The 18598-nt window shown below is 36.0% G+C and overlaps 1 protein-coding gene across 6 annotated transcripts in view; it reads left to right on the top strand.

Annotated features, from left to right (window-relative positions):
* Positions 1 to 18598, top strand: part of Galnt13 (polypeptide N-acetylgalactosaminyltransferase 13) — a 560713-nt gene that overhangs the window by 388554 nt on the left and 153561 nt on the right. The gene's annotated exons all lie outside the window — the stretch shown is intronic.

An 18598-nucleotide genomic window follows, 5' to 3' on the forward strand; every position in this document is an offset into this window, starting at 1 on the left:
TTCCAGAAATGGTAGGACATTGTTGTAATTTTAATAGCTTTTTTAAATTTTCTATGATTTTTTCAACAGTATTATTACTTATTTCTACAAAACGATCAAATTTTGAGGCATTAAAATGATTATGCAATAACAAAGATTGAAGCATAAGGATCAGCAATGAAAGGCTAACCAGCTTTGTGATTAATTAACCAATTAATGTTGCAAGTTAAATATAATGATTGCCTTCAGGTGTCAAAGATGGACCTGAATATCAAAATAAAAATTTAAAGTATTTTGGCTATATTAACAAAACAGTTTGAGTGTTCTTTCCTTGATATTTCCACACAACTTCAAGGTACTAAGTGACCTTCTCATGTAACTCTTAAGAACAAAAGGAATTTACACTTTCATACTCTTTTCTGCAATATAATCTATTACATAGCTTAAAAGGGCAGTTTGCTTTCTAAATGGCATGCACTGGTTTCTGAAGCTTTATATACTGCCAGTGACTGATTTTATAATAAACAAGTATGAAGAATGGAAAAGCCAATATGGACCTTCTTATGCTTATGATCCAGAATTCTATATCAGAAAGGAAACTGGAGGTATTGTGTATGTGAATGTGTGAATAGAAGGACCTTTTTACACTTTTGTCAAGCCTCTCTCTGGCAAGTCAAATACTATTTCAACGAATACTACTTCATGACTAGAATTATTTCCTTTTATAGTAGAAATTCTTCCAGATGTTCAGAGTTCAGAAGAATATATAAAATCTGCAGGAAAGCAGTGACATTTATATAACCTTTCCATATTATTTTATTGGTATTTCTTGAATGAAAATCATTACTTGTAGAGACATTAAGTTACAATATAAACAATGAACTAATGAATGAAAGAAATATATTATGAGGAAATAAATGAAGCTTGCATTAACAGCATGAGTGATTGGGAATTATTGGAAACATACAATGTGTTAACCCTGAGTGGAAATAATGCATGGGAAGTAATGCTACGGTGGGCTAAGAAACCATTTCTCTCTGACTGAAATGAACTGACAAGAAAGAAAAAAAGGCGTGCAAATTCATTAATGCGCAAAGGGGTGAAAGTCACAGAGAATAATCATAGGATTGTCAGCCTGCAGTAAGCTCATATGATTACAAAAAACACAAAGCCTTTTCTATAGGAGAGCAGGGAGTCAGGGACTGAGGACATTAAATGAGCTTTCAAGGAGTTCAATGTACTGGAACAACAAGCAACAACACGTGTAAATGTCTGGTTATCACACCTGTGCACACACCGCACACACACACACACACACACACACACACACACAGTGTTGTTAATGTCTATGAATGGAAAGTGATGAGCTATGCTCTGTGACAAAGCTGTAAGCTTGTTTCTGTTGCCATTATAATGCTACTCTTGTGGTATGAGTGGAAATTCAGGGAATGAAGTAGAGATGGATTATTATTATTATTATTATTATTATTATTATTATTTTGACGTGTGGTAAACTTCAAACTTTTGACACAATTTATTCCTGTCCCACTGCAGAAAATAACGGTTGGGAGACAGCTTTACATTCACTGCTAAGGCATTTTAATTTCCTCCATATCAAATTGTGTAGCATCAAAAATGCCTTATTTGTAAGGCATTGATCTTAAAGTCTCAGTATTAGACATTTTTTTGTAATTATTAATTGAACTAAAAAGTCGATGATTGACAACTAGTTTTCAAACTGCACAGAAATGGTCCATCTCCAAGTTCACATGAGGCAGTCTCTATCTGATCTCGGGACTTTGAAATGGCGAGCAAAGCTGTTTGTATCACCAAGGGAAGTGTCCACGTTCTAACACATTCATGAGCACTTGGGATCGACCTGTTCCTACTACACAGATCTGTACCTTTCCAAGTAAAGGAAATGACAGGGATGGATGGAAATTCCTTAAAATCTTGTAAGAACGAGTGATAGTTTAACACTCTACGTTAAGTAAATGGGACAATCTGCCTACAAATGTAGAAACTAAAAATAAGAGATTATGATTTCTCAATAGGAAACTGAGATTTTACATAGGTCAGAAGCTATGTTTAGATGACTAAACAAGCATAAACTTTGCCAGGTTGTAGACTACCTTCAATCTTATCCTAGTAAAAATATTCAGGAAGCTAAGAATGATTTTTTTTCTCAAGACACGGTTTCTCTGTAGCTTTTGGAGCCTCTCCTGGAACTTGCGCTGTAGACCAGGCTAGCCTTGAACTCACAGAGATCTGCCTATCTCTTCCTTCCGAGTGCTGGGATTAAAGGCACGTGGCACCATGGCCCAGCTGAAATCTGTCCTTAGTATAATAAAACTTTTTCATTTTTTAATTTACAATAAATTCTGGTGGATTCTGCAGTTAAAGTCAAAATCCCAGAAGTATTCATCATTTTCTGAGTGATGAGTTTCTGTCTTTGTGTGTCTTTTGTCAATAAGTGAATTTGTAAAAGGGAAATTCAGGCTTTTACATGCATGATTAAAATCATTTCATTCACTCTAATGAACACACAAGTATGTACACATAGGTTGATGAGGGAAGACACAGCCCACTGTGGGATGGACCATCCCCAAGGCAAGGGGTCTTGTAAAAGAGAGGAGGAAGCAAGCAAGCAAGCAAGCAAGCAAGCTATCAAGCAAGCTAGCAGGCCTGAATGCATGTAGTTCTCTCTCCTCTTGAAAGTGAGTGTGGCAGGACTAGATTCATTGAGCTCCTGCCACTTCGACCTCTCTGCTGTCATGAACTATATCCTAGAAGTATATGCCACCTTTCTACCCCAGGGTGTTTAAAGATCAGGATAATTTGTCACAGCAGTGAAATTGAAACAAACACAGACACCTTAAACAGCACTATAAGCTCTTTCAGTGTTAGCTTCAATTACTCCTCTCTGTCTAAAGTCTTTCAGACGTTGATATTCCCAGTATCTAGAAATGTTCCTATAACTTCGTAGAGCTTGAAAATATTTTTTGCGATACTTGAAGAACTAACAAGCCATGCATTTAGATGGGAGCTACCTTGTTTTGCTGTTGAATTACCTATAGATGTCTAGCTTATACCAAATAATCAAATCCAAAGCTCCGTCCCTCCTTTATTATCCAGAACCAGGTTAAGTACCAATAGATAGAACAAAGTTGAAGACGGACTCCATATGCTTGGGACGAAAGTCCCAGCATTTTATATGTGGCCACTTTTGATAACTTTAGATAATTATTGAAGTACACTGTACAGCAACCCTCCTCACAAGAACTAAATGATTGCACAGAATCAAAACCATATGATACAAATTTCCTAAACACAGAAAACCAAGGAAGTTTTACACCTGTAAACTTGCTTTCTATTTTCTCTGAGTCCTGAATTGATAAATATTCTTCAGGAACCCGTGAAGAGCTGCACACGCTAACCACTTTTCTTTGACTACTTTGTTGCTTACTTATGTCCTAATTGTATGGGCCTGCGCCCATTTGCCATTTGGCTACTTTGAAAGCATGGGTATGTTTCTCATTCCATCTGTACCTCTAGTGTAAATGAGTAGCATGCCACTTAGCAATGCTGTTAGGAATAGTATGTGTGTAGTTTGCTTTCTGGCTGTCTTTGTAAGGATGCTGATATCCAGTCTAACATCATGGATTTTAAAGCCCATCGGCCCTTAAGGCCTGAGGCAGTTTTTACTAGTAATTGGGCTGTTTCAGCTGGAGCCAGTCTGACTGCCCCAACAAATCCTTTTAAATGAAATGATGTACGTAAAAAAACCACTCTTCACAGAACATGCCTTGTAAATGCGGGTGTTCATTTTCTTCCTGTTAGTCATGAATAAAGATTTTAGGAACTTGAAAATTGAGTGTACCCATAAAATCATGTATTTGAAACAGTTGCTGTTCTATTAATATTGATTTTCTTTCTTTGGGGAGGTGAATTTCTAGCTGGATGCCAGCAGACTAGAGGCAGCTCCCTGGATATCACCCCAGGGTTCTCCTTTTCTCAGTTGACAGTTTGTGGTCTTGCTTTAGGAGAAACAAAGGGGAAATTAAATAGAAAGAGTCTAGAAACATACCTCTAAAGGTTTATATGTTCAGGAAACAGCATACCTTCTTCAGTAATGCTTCAGTAATCTGACTTGTATTCTAGGTAAGACAAGCTCCATAAAGAATATTCTAAATATTCTGTATCTCTCTTGAAAGTTATCACACACACACACACACACACACACACACGAAAAAAATCAGTTTTCCATCTTCCTAAAAGGTAGCCTACTTGACCAGTAAAACCACTGATCTCCTGGCCCCTCTTATCTTTCCTCCCCCTCCTCTGAATTTAGAGATATTTTTCCTATAACTATCTCTTGTGCTCTTACATTATTAAATGAACCTCTAAATTTCCCTTTCCTGGATTATGCGTATATGGCTTTCTTCATAGGTGTCTTTTTCTTTCTCTTGCATTGTCCTTAAAGAATCAACAACTTCTTCAGTTAGTTTTATTGCTGACATTTGAATTTCTTCTTTGAAGAAAGCTTTTATAATTTTTAAAACTAATATACTTGATTCATTTACTTTTGGATATTTTGTCATTTTATGAATTCACAGATCTTTATGTATTTTAACAATAATCTTGTACGTTATGAAATATTTTCTCTTAAGTGTTTACATACATTAGAACTGCTATCCTGTGTTGAAGTAAAGTGTTTCTATTTTAGGAGTCACTGACTCTTTGATCATTCTGTATTTTCTAATAGTATGGTCTAATAGTATGGTCTTACTTATTTTAGATACCTAAAAAATTCTCTATTAATTTCATAAAGAAAACATTCCATTTTCTTTTTTCAGTAAAACAGTGATCTTTCCAATAAAATAAGTAATAGAAGACAAGACTCCAACAGCTCTTGTCTTATTTGGTGACGAGACACCACGATCAAAGTAACTCTTATAAAGGAAACCATTTAATTGGGACTGGCTACAGTTTAAGAGGTTTAGTCCATTATTGTCATGACATGTGATATGCAGGAAGACATAACAATGGAGAAGGAACTGAGAATTCTGAATCTTGATCCACAAGCAGCAGAAGTAGTCTGTGTGTCACAGAGAGTAACTTGAGCATCTATGAGACTTCAAAGCCCATTTCCATAGTGACACATTTCTCTAAAAGTCGACACATACTCCAACAAGGCCACACTTCCTCAATTGCCACTTCTCATCGTCCAAGCCTTTAAGATCGTACCTATTCATACCACTACAGTTCTCTATATGAATATGTTTATGACTTCATTCAAATAAGTGTCATTTGTAATAGTTATACTTTTAATTATACTAAAGAAATTATATCATTTCCCTTGTATTAATTAAATACATTAATTATATTAGTTATCTTGAATTCACTATCTATAATAGTAATCATCAAATGGTATAAATCATATTTATTACAAATCTTAGAAAATTGTGTGTGAAGATAAATAGTACAAAAATCACTTCAGATAATTAACCTCATAGAATAACATCATTATTATTATCAAATATAAGACATTTCCAAGTATTTCTAAAGTGAGTAGCACTTATATCCTAGTATGGATTGATTCACCAAATAGTAACTGCCTTCTAGAGTTTAGACAACAAAATTAACTATGTATTTAAATGGACTTTTGTCCTTAACACATATATTGCTCTAACAATTATAATTTTCTGTATATAATGATTGAAGTAGTTTGAAATTCCTAATAAATTAACTTTTACAGGAGTGGCACATGTCTTTATTCCCAGCTCGCAGGAGGCAGAGGCAGGCAGATCACCTTGAGTTCGAGACAAGCCTGCTCTAAAAAGTGAGTTCCAGGACAGCCACAGCAGTTACACAGAAGATGCTGTCTTAAGAAAGTAAAAGGAAAAAAAAAAAGTTTTTTACCTCGGTTGGTTTTGAGGAGGTCATGATTAATTTTCAAGTCTCAGAACTTGTTAACTGGTTAAGGTAGAAATTTAATAATTTCTGAGTTTGTGCAAATGATCCAAAGCACTTCATAAGATGCATGATTTCTCTTTGTCCTTTTTAAAGTCAGGAGATGACTGAAAGTTTTATTTAATGTAAGAAGATTAAATATGCATCAAATATGGCCTCAGTGCTTGCAGCGAAGCTTTATCGTAACCCCTTTCATCTTGTCAGTTTTTCATAGTGTCCTCATTTCATTTTTTAATTCTGTCCTAACTAAAATTGAGCAGCTTGAGCTATATAATTGATTACTTTAAACTTTCCATTTTAATTCTTAACAGAATTGAGAGGATCACTCTGACATGAGGAAGCAGTCATGTACATGAAGTTATTGATATACAGACTGGTTAGACCACACACTTCTTATTTTTAAGCTCTCAGGCTAAGTCCCCAATATTAGTTGTCCTGGCAAATCTCATCTGCTGGAATTCTTATGTTATATTCATTTTTTTTGCTATTTAAAATACAATGTGAGTTCACATAAGGGATGACCTACTTACATGAACTCTTAAGAAAGTGACTAAACAAGCTGAAGTTGACTTTAAATGACTTGGAATAGCTTGTCTTTCCTGAACTGAATAATGGAACACAGTTAACTACACTTCCCCCAGCATGCTAAGGTGAGGTTATGGCAGTCACATTCAAAAGCAAAAGAAAGCAAATAAAAAATCATGACAGACAGCATTCACTTTTCAACTATACATATAAATTCTTAGTGACAGATTACCTCCAGTCCTAGTATTCATATCCCTGGGAGGCATTCTCCATTTATATATTCATGCAGATTATTTAGAAAATATTGTTTTATATATCTATATTAAATGAGATATGCAAGTCTCCCATGGAAAAGAAATGCAGGAAAATAGATACAAGCTTGGAAAGAAAAGACATATTAGAAATAATGGTTAGGATTTTGCACGGGAAGGAAAAAAGGTTTTTTTGAAATACAGAGGCCAAGTAAGGCATAGAACCAGTGTGTCATTTTTATCAACAACAGAGTAGTTATTCAGCCACCAATCCTGAAGAGTTAATGGCCATTATGTTGTTAACTGCCTGGCTACATCTCACTTGGTGTGAAAGAACTACAGTTAGAGTACATGAATACTTATGAATTATTTATTAACACGGTCGACGGCATAGGTGCCAGTCTATGCACATAAACTAAATTATGTCAATGAAACGAGTCAAACAATTAAAGCTTTCTAATTTATGTATGCTATCTTTAAAAGGACGAAAACCTGTTCTCATTAATAAGGAGTATTTTCAGACCTTCCCTCTCCACAGTTAGATTTACTGACGTGTGTGTGTGTGTGTGTGTGTATGTGTAACTGTGCATTCACTCACACACACACACACACACACACACACACACACACACAGAATATGTGTTTATTATCCCAGCATTTGAATTTGCAAGGTAGACTGGGATGCATAGTATTTTCAAGGCCAGTTAAAGCTACAGATAGACCTTGTCTAAAAGGGGGAAGAAGAACAGTAGATGAAGGGGAGGAACTGTCACTACTGAGTTGTCTATCATGCCATCTGTTTACTTTTTAACATTTTAAGTAGTCTCTGCATTCTTGGTGCAATAGTTCTACTAATAAAGCATAAGTAATTTTTAAAACTGATAAACTAAGGATTTTTATGACAATAATAAAATTTTTACAACTACAGTATATTGGATAAGTATATGTTTTATTTAAGTATCCTATAAATCAAGAGAAAAGTGTCTTAATAATGTTTCAATTAAAGAAAGAGACCAGACCAGATTAACTGTAACCATTTGTAGTTGTCATATAAACAAAGTAAAGGAAGTAAGAAATAAAGCCTGGGAGAACAGAGGATTTTGCTAAAAGAAGATATTGTGTAGAAGACTATTTGGACACATTAAACCAGAGATTAGGTATTTACCTCCTAGGGAGGTCTAGTGAGAAATGACTGAGAGGTTGAGTAGGAACTCTTAGCACAATTTGTTTATAAAATCCCGTTATCATAGATACATACATCAGTGGTTCTAAATATACTAACTCTGACAACCAAAGAATAAAAATGGAAAGGCAATAGATTTCCACTTGACGTGATAAATTTTAATAAACTTTTCAACCATAAAAATGGAGAAACCCTGACTGTTATTGTTAGAAACAGACCGAATTTCCAATTGTTTCCCAGGGATAATAACTATTAATACCAACCTTCTTCAACAACAGAGCCTAGATTTGAGCGCTCAGTTACATGTTGATTGTCCTGACATTCAGTATACTGTCCACTGAAGTGAGTATTCAATGGGTGAAGTATCAACCAATGGGCTAATAAATGTGGCAGCCATTCTATGTGAAGGAGAAGCTATTTTCCATTCTGGTAGAACTTTGTTCCATCTAACTCTCAGGACAAAGTTGTGAGCAGTTTAGGCTTCTAGGCAATGGGTGTGCATGTAACTTCTCTGATTTAATGACTTTCTTGATACCTCTTCCTTAAATTGCCCTTTATTAAAATGTTTCCTAAAAGAGTTTACAAATAGTTTTCAGCTTTTTGGAACTGAACTCATATCACTGTCCTTTTAGAAATATTTCAATGAATCTCTTTATTAATTTATATAGCCAAATTTCTGACTTTAAGAAAATAAAAGCTACATTGTCATGGAATAGTAATGATCTAAGTTTAAGATTTATGACACCTCGACATGTCATCAAACATCTCCACAAAAATTTCCATTTTTCAAACACTGGTGAAGTTTTGGATTCAATTTAATCCATAGCAAAGTTTTGGAAAGAAAGGGTAATTGATGAACTAGTACCTTTACTCATTTACCAACAAGATGTGGACGCTTAAAGGTGACTAGAAATAATCAAAGTAGTGCAAAGAAAAATAACCTGAAAAAATAGGACAAGATTAGTGGGTTCAGCTACTCAGTTGAGTCCCCACATGTTTATATATGATCCTTCAATCTCTTTCCTTTTTATCTGCCTATGCCTCTCTCTGGGTTTCTCTGCCTCTTTCCATGTATATTTCTATTTATTTATTTTATATTTATTTATGTGCGTGTTTATCCATCACCTCTCTCTTCTATCACCATTTATCTATAATATTATAATCTCATGAAATAACAAAGTAAAATTCATCATATGTGTATCATACTGATAAAGTTCAAAGAAGACTAAATACACCCACCTCATCTCACCACCAATTTAAGTTTTAAGTTCCAGTGGGGTAAACTGAAAAGTGACAACTCAGTTGAAATAACACATCACATTTTAATTATTCATATTTGAGATTAAATGTGAAAACTATGGTGAATTATAGAAAATAGAAGGAGAACCTAAGTTAAGAGCACATAAAAAATTTAAACAGATTTTTGGTAATGGAAGCTCTTGTTTCATTTTGAAAGCATGGGAAAAATGAATACTGATGCATAATTAATATACATGGCTATTTAAATCACTGCAGAACATGATATTGAATATGGTTGAATTGACTGCCATTTTTATCTGTGGTAAGTTCTTAATAATATGATTCTATTTTAAATGAAATTTTGTCTTGTTAATTTGTTCTGGAAATATTAATTAAACTAATAATCATTTCCATATTAAACATAATGTTGGACTGCAGCTATCATTTTCATTTAATAACGTGCTTTGATTCATTTTGGTTAAGCCGGGTTATTTTGTGGCCTTTTTATATAAAATATTTTAAATTTTGTGTATCAAATAATGAAAATTGTTTGATAGTTTTGTGCATACATATAGTATGTTTTGAAACATCCACTCTTAATTCCTTCCGCTATTCTCAACCATTACTCATTTCCAGTCTCGTATATTCCATGTTTTTTTCTCTTTCTCTCTTCTTCACTCTCCTCTTTTTCTCTCTCTGCTTTTCTCCTCCTCTCTCTCCTATTAAGCTCAGTGAGTTCACTGAGTGCTGCCAATATTTCCCTAAAGAGAACTCACCCTCACTCTGCAGCAGCCTCCAACTGGCAATACCTTTTCAGTAAAGGGCTCAGCTCCATGATCATTTTACCCTCCACTCTGGGATATTATCCAGCTTGACCTTGTGCAGTTTTTATCCGTAGTATCACACTTCTGTGAGTTGATATGTGCAGCTGCCCTGTTATATTAAGAGGACTCTTTTGTTGTGGTCATCTACTCTCTCTGACTCTTACAGTCTTGATACCTGCTCTTCCACTGTGATCTCTGAGCTTTGCGAGAACTGACCATGCTGTAGTTATCTTGTTTAGGTGTAAACACTCTGCGGTCTGTTCTTACCTTGACCAGTTGTTAGTCTGCGTATTAATCTCCATCTACAGCAAAAAGAAGCATCTCTGGTGAGAGGTAAGAGACGTGCTAATCAATGAGGCAGTGTAGGCACATGCCTTTAGTTCCAGCACTCAGGAGGCAAAGGCAGTGGATCTCTGTGAGTTTGAGGCCAGCCTGGTTTATAAGAGTTAGTCCAGGCCTGGTACCAAAGCTACACAGAGATACCCTGTCTCCAAAAGCCAAAAAGAGATACACCAAGCTATGATCACAAGGATAAGTCATTAGGAGTCAGTCTAAAACTATGTCCATTTGGTAGAATAGTACTAATGGTTCTCTCCAGATCCAGTGACCTGTTTAGACACATGCTCTTGTTCCTGATTGATGGTCACATGTACAGGTTCCATCTTATGGAGTGAGCCTTAAATCAATTCAGAAAGTGATTGATTATTTTCATGATTTTTTTTTCACCATTGCACCTTGCTAACCTGGCCATTGCTGTACCTCATAGGGATAACCACTAGGAAAACTGATTGATTTTCTTTTCTCCTTTGTCCATGCGCACAATTCCATCCAGCACTGTGAAAGCTAGTCAGTAGGGACGATGTTTCCATTCCCACACCAGCTTGTATTTTCCATATTCTCTGCTCAAATACGTAACTTCTTTAACAACAGGATTTTACTATTTATCGAGATTTATGTGGAGGTTAAGCCCCATTGAACCTCTCATAATTCAGAAGAATTGCCATAGCTGGTGAAAACCTGACTAATAAGGTCTGAGGGTAAATGAAATAAATTAGCTCACGTAAGTGTTTTGTTTTTTTTTTTATCATGTCCCATTTATTCTTTCTATGCTCTCTTGATAGTCCCTGTTTGATGTTTCACCTCTATGTTCCTCTTTGGATGGTCCTCACTGTCAACCCAACCAACAATATTTCCAGCTTATATATCCGTACAGATATAGTTAACCAGCTTGTATTTTTTAAGGCTAACAGGACAGACAAAATACTGGCAAAGAAGGCACCTGAAGTCTCAGAAGGGGTGTGACTGTGAAGCTCCGTGGCAGATAGGGAAGGATTAGGATGGAGCTTGGCTTTCAGGGTGCTGTATCCACTGGCACCCAGGTGAGAAGGAATTTCTTTCTCTGGGGCTAGTTTAGTGACCCAAGCTGTTTTCCTGTATATTTTAGGGGTAAAGGCACAAGCAGTTAATTTCCTAGACTAAAATCTTGTGTCAAATGAAAGGTAAAGATAACAAGAGAATACTAATAGCTTGTTAGGGTAGAGCAAAGGCCTGTAGATTACACCTTCCTGAGTCTGCTGCTAGAGAATTCAGGGCCACCCAGACATGTTTATTAGTAAGAGCAGACACACCGTCTCCTGCCTAGTGCCTCCTGCTTAGGGCCCATTTCTTGTCAATACATTCTGTCAATACAGATAATTGTGGGGGTCTAGTTTTATGTAGATTTGAAAATGAGAACAAAGGTTTGGCTTAGTGACTGCTCTCACATCAGAGCTTCACGATGTGGAGAAAGGTATACAGTTGCCCATACAGGAAAAGTCAGGTTTTGAGAGTGATTTAAACACTGCTGGGATATTTTGGGATGAATCCCATTATGGAAGTGAGAAACATCACAATTTCACAAGATTTTTACAGAATTGACAGTGACTATTCAAAAGACAAGTGTTCCCGAAGGTTTGCAAATCTGTTTCCCCATGCGTTGTACACTTGTGTGTCTGTCTGGTAATCTGTCAGCTGTATTTTTACTGTATAATACTTGTGGCCCATGTCAACTGTTGTTTTCTGGAGAGTATTCAAGAGCAGAGAGAGTAGTTTGTCTTGTTTGAAGTGTATAGGATTCACTAATGAACAGAAAAAAAATAAACTTTTTTTGTATTTATATCGATATATATTTGAGAAAGCTTCTCCAGTAATAAATTTCCTTAGGACTGATCTAACGTCTTTATGGTCAGTATTGGCATCCAATGCCTCCTCTTCTTTTTTTTGTTCCAATGCCTCCTCTTCTAACCTGTTTTCATTCCTCACATACTTAAACCTCCAAATTACCCATTCCTCATATATAGCACATGCATTCATCTTCACTCTCATGAAGCCTCTCCCTTGTGGCTGCTTAATAGTTCCCTGTCCTCTGTATGCATTCTAATTAATCAAAAAATTATGCAAATTGCTGATAAGTACGTCTATTTCATATTTTTTACAGGATGATTTCTTTGAGAAACACTGACTATTGAAATTTGACTTCTGTTTTTTTTAACATTTAAAATATTTTTCAGCAATACTAAAGTTGCCTTCCTTTGATGGTGTTATAAAGATAGTCTTACAAAATTATGGATTTTACTGATATGTCACTGTAGGTTGCAATAGCACAACCATACTTTGACCACAGATTTTGTTACAAGTTTCTAACTTTACATCCCACTGCAAAAATATTTGCCCATACAATTCTTTCTAATAATCAAAAATACTCCTCCTGTGAAGACATTATAATCTCAGCCCTATCAAATCATGTTCCTTCCCACTAAAATGCTGTTCCTTTTGGTACTTTGTGTAGCAGACATCTGTGTTCTTGTCTCTGCCTTGTCCCTGCCATTAGTTTCCATGGCACCTAGTCAACACTTATATTTTTAAATCACATTTGCTTTTCAGGTATATTTATTTATGCCTGCCAAATACTTATACTTCTAGCAGATATATATTTAGATAGATGGATGGATAGACCAATAGATAAATGATAGATAAATGACAGATAGGTAGACAGACAGACAAGTAGACAGACGAAATATGATAAGACTAGATAGATAAAAAAATACACATTTTAGATGAAACATAAACAATTGAAGATTTTTAAAAGATTTTGTGTACCAAACTAAGCTATTGCTTATGTGAAAACTGCAGGTCAGTAGCTAGAAATTCACATTTGCAGACATTGTCAATGTAGATATTTTCGTGCTAAAAAGACATAAAATCTCTGTGTATTTATACCCTCAAATTCATTATAGTTTGTCATAAATGAAAACTCCTAGAGAAAATAGGATGCTAAAAGGCCAATGCTGATGACTGCTGGACCACATAGCGGCACTTCCTATCTATTCTGCTCTATTTCCTGTAACAGATTTTCACCATTTTTATTATCCACATTTTGTTTATTTTAGTGAAATAAGCAAGGAAGGAAATGAATGCTGCGAGCTTCTCGGCTATTTGTCAGGATTTTGTGTGTCTATTCTGAACGGATGTCAGCCAGCCGTGTTCATTTGTGTCAGTGTGCCCACATCTCTCTGTTTTCCTCTATTGCTCTTGCCAAACAGTAGTAAAATGGGTGGCTGTGTGGGAAAAACAGCAAATGCATGAATTAGCATAATATTTGTGTTTTATTTATAAGGACAACCCATGTCCCATGTCCAATCGTCTCCACTTACGCTGTAATGTTTCCATAGTCAGTTTTAAAGGGCCACTACAACCTGCACTTGACCTTGGCCAGAGAGGCTATAGATATTTTTATCTGTTACTTGCAGATGACGCTTACCCTAGTACTGACAAAAATAAACTGCTGAGCAAACTGACATCTCACAAGATGCTGAATAGGATCATAAAGTCTATCCTATACCATACTTCTTAGAACAGTAATGTCGAATGTATATTTTCATAATACAAATGTTTGTATTAAAAATACATGATCCCAGGTGAAGGTAGCATATACCTTTAAATCCAGCACTTGGGAGACAGAGGCTCGTGGATCTCTATGACTTTGAGGTAAGCCTGGTCTACACAGCCAGACCTAGGACAGCCAAGGCTACAGAAAGAAACCCTGTCTTAAAAAAGAGAGGAAATACATGAAATTCTGACATCATTTTCTCTTGTTATATTGAATATTTTATCAAATATAAGTGTTAGGGACAATAAGTACAAAACACTTGATGAAAATGTTCTAGCAACCAGTAACATGAATGTATTTTGCTTGGATTGGGAAAATAGCTAAATCAACAAAGTTCTTATTAGCTAACTCTAAGAACTGGATTTTGGTTCCCCACATTTAGTGTTGAAAACAGCTGGGCATAGTGGCACAAACTGTGCTGGATGCATGGGGGTTAATTCTCACCAAGTCTATCAGGGTCTGTCCACTCCAGTTTCCATGACAGACCTTAATAATATTAAGTAGAATACATTTGAGAAATACAACCACCATTGACAGCTGCCTTTCATAGGCACATGTGAACACAGATCCTGTGGTAGTTTCAATGAGAGTAGAATCACCCCATCCATGGGTTTGTATATGTGAATGATTGTTTCCCAGTTGTTGGACTGCTGGGAAGGATTAAGAATTATTGCCTTCTTGGAGGAGGTATGTCACTGGAGTTGGGCCTTTTTGATTTCAAAAACACACAGTAGGTCCAGTTGACTTTCCCTCTGGTTTCTCGGGATCAAGACATAAAGCTCTCAGCTACTGCCCCAGAATCATGCCTCCCTGTTCCCCACTAAGGTGATAATGAACTAACCCTCCGAAACTGTAAGCAAGCCCCTAAGCTCCTATTAAATTTATTTTTTAATAGGAGTTGCCTCGGTCATGGTATACCTTCATAGCTATAGAACAGTGATTAAGAAATGTAAACCCAAAAATATATTTAAAAAGTAAATGTTCGTTGGTAATACTTATCTGCATTACACAGTTTAATGGGGAAATGAAAGGGAGCATGGATCTGCAGTTCAATGACAGAAAAAGAAAAAAAGTCCAGCAGTAGGATAATCCCTGATGTAGTACTGGAGAAAGAGAGCTCTTGTTTATCAACCTGGAGTAACCCGGAATACTTCATAATGAAACACACAAGCTTAGTTGACAAAGCACGTAGGACCAGAGCCCAATCTCCCAGACCTGAGCTCTGCTCATGTCACCAATTATCAAATCTCTAGTTTTTTTTCCACGCTACATGCCAAGTCATGCTATTTATTTATTTTATCCTTTTCTTTCTTTTCTCATTAACATAAACAAAGTAAACAGCTCTGCTTAACTTTTGTGGTGAGATATGTCCTAATGCAGCACTAGCGATTAACCTTAGATAAATTACACAGACTTGTAACATGAGTGGGGCCTGTTTTTTTGTGTATCTGTCCTGCCCGTTCCCCCAGCTGTTTAGTCCCAAAGTAAAATCACACAAGGGACTCCGTAAGTTATAAAGCTGATTGGCCCATTAGGTCAGGCTTCTTACTGGCTAACTCTCACATCTTGATTAACCCATTTTTCTGATCTAGTTTTGCCATGTGGCTCTGTACCTTTTGCAGTGGGACAGCTCACATCCTGCTGCTTTAGTGATCTGGGCAGGAGAGAGAGAGCAATCAATGTCCTCCTTCCCAGAATTCTCATGCTCTCCTTGCATCACTTCTACTTCCTGTCTGGTTTTCCCACCTACACCTCCTGCCTGGCCAATCAACGTTTATTTAAAACATGATTGACAGAGTACAGACAATTCTCCCGCACCACTGATTGTAAAGACTGATTGTAAAGCAGTTTTTCTATGAAATAGATAGGACTGATAATATTTACCTAGAAGTCCTTGTGAGCATTAATAAGATAAATGGTTTAAAGATAATATGGCAATACTTGAGTTGCCATAAGGACTTGGTGATTTATAAGTATAATTTTAACGTTGTCTAGACAAAAATAATAGATTCCACTAGCATAGATCAACTATTTTATAAATAAATATGTTTATATTCACTTTTATGTCAGTTATTATTTAAAATATTTTTGTAAATGAGAAGTACATGTGAAAACTCTTATGTGATTTACTTTGTTTTGTAAAATAATATAGTTTTTAAATGATGTTGGCTAAAATTCGTAAAGCAAATAAATGTATATTCAGAGAAAGACATATATACAACTTTACCCATACAAATATAAAGGTCATAAAAGCTATGATTTCCATTTATGTAATTCTCAGGAGCCTGAGATGAAAAAGCTAAGATTCTGGCTTTAAAGGATGGAAACTTAAGTTAAAATTTGGATTAGAATCTATGGATTAGACATGCACATTTTTAACTCAGAAAATTAATTTAATTTCCTTGGTTATTAAAATGTTTGTATCTAATCCCAATACTAATGTCTATGCTTTTTTATTTTTAAATAACTGGCTTCTTCAAATCTTTTGAATGCTGAGACCATTTTCTGCCACCTTCCCCGTTGATTGTGTGGGACAAACATGATGATCTAGCAACACTAAAGTGGTGTGTTATCCTCTGACTTAGGCCTTTGCTTTAGGGACGAGGCATGAGGGTAAAGAACAAGGAATAGAAAAAAGTAAACATTTGTGACAGCCTTGGTATGAACACCTCTGAGCCTCACAAAACTTTTCTAAATCTTAACAAGTCTACTTTTGTCTTTTAGTTCACGTTTATTTCTCACATGCAGCCTCTTTTATCATTTGTTCTGGCTCTAGATTTTTGCTACTGTCTCACAAATTATCCAGAAATTCAGTGGCTTGTCCCGAGCACAGGCCCTTATGTATTGATTCTATGAATCAGACGTTAAGGCAGGATCTAGCCCAGAAATTCCTCTACCAAGACAATTGGTATATAAATTCTCCTTATTTTTTGTAACTCATTAAAGTTCACCCTTTGGTGGTGTACAACTGGCAGAAGGCCTGTTCTGGGATTTTCAAGATGACTTCCATCATGTCTGGTATCTGTAAGTGATGGCTGGGCTAACCAACAATTGTCAGCTCTCACACTAACCAATGATTGCAACAGCTTTGACAGAAGCTTGCCTCCCTGGAGCACAAGATGAGAGGATTGCAACCAGCTAGATTCAAGGAACCTAAAATGACTCATATGAAAACCAAGAGATCCCCATGTCTCATGACTAGGAGCAGCAAAGACTCGTGACACTCTGATATACAGCACAACTCCTCCTCCTACTTCTGGTACAGAGGGCTTAGCTTACTTTGTAGCTCAAAGTGCATTAACATCTTTCTTTCTTAAATAGTTCATATACTTGCTTATTTTTAAGGCCTTCATACATAATCATTAAACTTTCTGTTTATTTTATTTAAGTATTTTACTAAAAAATGTGGGGGATGTTAATTGGCATAAAATTGTGGGGTATGCAGCTCATTCTGCTATAGCATACAGACATTCCTCTGTAGAGTTTCACTCCCAGTTGCACATCTGTGAGCTACAAAGTAATCAGTAACTGAAGTGTACTATGCCTTAGCTATGCAGCCTTGACCACATGGCTACCCAGATAGGTGCTAAGTTCTTTCAGATATTAATATGTTAGTTTTTCATCAAATAAGATCAATCATTCTTTTTCATGAAAATAATGCTCATGTTCACATACACATTCTCATGTAAGATTATGGAAGGGACATGTATGTATAGGAGCAACATCCCTGGGTCATAAAATCTTATTAGAGGTTTTCACAATATCCAGACAAGTCCTGCTTACCCCATCCCTTTCCTGTGTCTTATGTTATTTTTTTTCTCCACAGTGGACGATCTTTGTTTCTTTGTGTAATTGCTATGTTTTTTTTTAGCATTTTCATTTATGTTTTTGAAGTTTTAGTTGTTTCTCCATTTAACATTTTCCTTCTTTCTTTATCTCAGTAGCAGTGGTAACTTCTTGCCTTACGTTCAACCATGTCTTTTCTTATTAACTCTGAAATCATATGCAAAGAATATGATTTAATTGTTTCTTGAAAGATTTTCACATTTGTCCTCATGAGGATAATCAGTATGGCATGTGAAGTTGACATATGTAATTTTTGAAATCATTTGTCAATGACCTGGCAAATGCTACTACAGCATGTTTTATGTTCCTTAGTGGCGATAAGGTAGATTGGTTTACTTCAGGCTTTCATTGTTTTCTTCATGAAGTAACTATCTTCCGAGTTCTAGATCTAAACATCAAATGAGGGCAGTCACAAAACAGAGAGTGGATAATATATAAAGATGAAAGAATTGGTAAACTGAGTTAGAAAAGAGGGGGACAGATATGGGGATTCTAGTGCATATCAAAAGATGAGGTCACTGGTCGTCATTTTCAGCACCAAGTGCTAACTGCTCCCTGTGGTAGAGGGGCTACAAGCGCTGAGCAAGAGATTCCTATGTCTGAGATCGCCTGAACCCCACCTCTTGTATTTGGTCATGGGCCACACACACTTCAGAATTTGTGTTTTCCCAATGATGAAACTCGATCTAATTTGTGAATGGACCAATGTTTAAAACGATTATCTCATGTTTATTTCTATCTATTTATGAGGAATCCGGCCTCCATTCTTCCCTTGGTTCTTAATGTGGTGGCGCTGCTGTACTCTCACAATCGATGCCATCTCATCTTTATGTCAGCAAACCCGAGAACA

This window comes from Myodes glareolus, chromosome 21 (assembly GCF_982192425.1).
Source record: "Myodes glareolus chromosome 21, mMyoGla1.1, whole genome shotgun sequence".
Taxonomy (NCBI): Eukaryota; Metazoa; Chordata; class Mammalia; order Rodentia; family Cricetidae; genus Myodes; species Myodes glareolus.